Source organism: Brienomyrus brachyistius, chromosome 1 (genome assembly GCF_023856365.1).
Source record: "Brienomyrus brachyistius isolate T26 chromosome 1, BBRACH_0.4, whole genome shotgun sequence".
Lineage (NCBI taxonomy): Eukaryota > Metazoa > Chordata > Actinopteri > Osteoglossiformes > Mormyridae > Brienomyrus > Brienomyrus brachyistius.
The window spans coordinates 34,388,486-34,390,146 of NC_064533.1; positions in this window are offsets into that span (position 1 = coordinate 34,388,486).

Consider the following 1,661-nt stretch of genomic DNA (forward strand, 5'->3'; position numbering starts at 1 on the left):
CAAAAGGGAACATGATTATGTCACGCCCACTCTTTGGTGAACAATAGTACGTAATAATTTATTTACATTACAAATACTGGATATGCAAAACTTTATATACTTTACTACGCACGCGTTTCAAATCGTGTCTTGCCAATTTTGTGACACCTTTTTTTAATCATAATAAACTTGAGGTAGAACAATGCCATTGCTTTTATAAGCAACAGGAAACGAAGTCCCCAAATAAAACTGAAAGGGCACGGAAGATTCGTAAGTGCGTTTGTAAGTAACTTCCGTTGAGTTAAAGTGTCCGTCAACGTAATGAATAATACGCGGACTCTGGTAGCTGTGGATTGTTTTAATTAACTAATTTTACTACTACTTTTACTGTTACTACCAATAGAACAACTACTAGGCATACTACTACGATTATTATTATTGTTATTATTGTGAATAATAATAATATTTTTTTTAAGAAATGCCAGTTTAAATAGTATTTTATGCACAAGGAAAATGTTTTACTCACCAGCAAGCCCTAGTATTCATATCTTATATTCAAACAATCTCTGGACAAATGCATTGTTCCTGTCAACGTAATGTCATTACCATTATCCCTCTAAAAGCAGACAAAGCATCCTGCCCAAGAGATTGCGTACAGGATCAACAGGTGAGGACAGTTTAACATCTACAAACAGGGGCGCTGCTAAGGATTTTGGGCCACATGAAAAGAATCTTGACAGGGCCCCCAACACATTTATTGGGGGCTTCTCTGGGCCCCCTCTCAGTCATGGGCCCCGAGAATCGTCATCGTTTACCCCCCCCCCCCCTTTACAGCGCCCCTGTCTACAAATATGCTAAAATTATGTTTGTACATTTCAGCTCTGCATTCAATATCAATAAGCATGAATTCTTAAGCAGCAAACTCTATCAAATGTCTGTCACTAGACATGTGACTTGCAGAGGAGTATTTCTCATTGTGCACCACAATGACTGCACCTCAAGAATTACATTCACTCAGATCAGTGTTTCCCAGCCTGGTCCTCAGGAACTCCTGGCCGGTTCACGTTTTTGCTCCCTCCCAGCTTCCTACCGGAACGTCTGAGGGAGGAAAAGCATGGACTGTCTAGAAGTCCCTGAGGACTGAACTGGGAAACACTGACTTAGAAACGCTTAAGATTGGTATATCTAGTAAGCCTCATCATACATGATATCAACACAGGATGCCCAAGGGGGGTGTTCATTTTGCATTGACGAGTTGCAACAATAGCTTGTTAAATACCATGAAAACACCCCTGACATCTCCCTGAGCTCTCTTGTATAACTAATGGGCTAAGAGCATCACTACAATTAAGAAACAGTACATGCGTTGACTCCTCCATTTGAAAAAAGAGACAACCACTCTGTTCTGTTTGTCTTTTCCTAGTCTCTTTCTGCTAGCATATACAGTAGATATCATTTGTGTTATTTTTTTTCTTGAAAGTGTTAATACATGATGCTTAAATTGACACATTCTGCTGCTTGCATGTAATAATTTATGATGCGACTTCTTCAATAGATATGATGATTTAAGCAGAAAGGGAATAGCCATGAGAATCATGTATTTCTCATACATGATTCTCATGGCTATTCCCTTTCTGCTTAAATACAGATACGCAATACGTCAGACTCAAAAACCTGGCTGA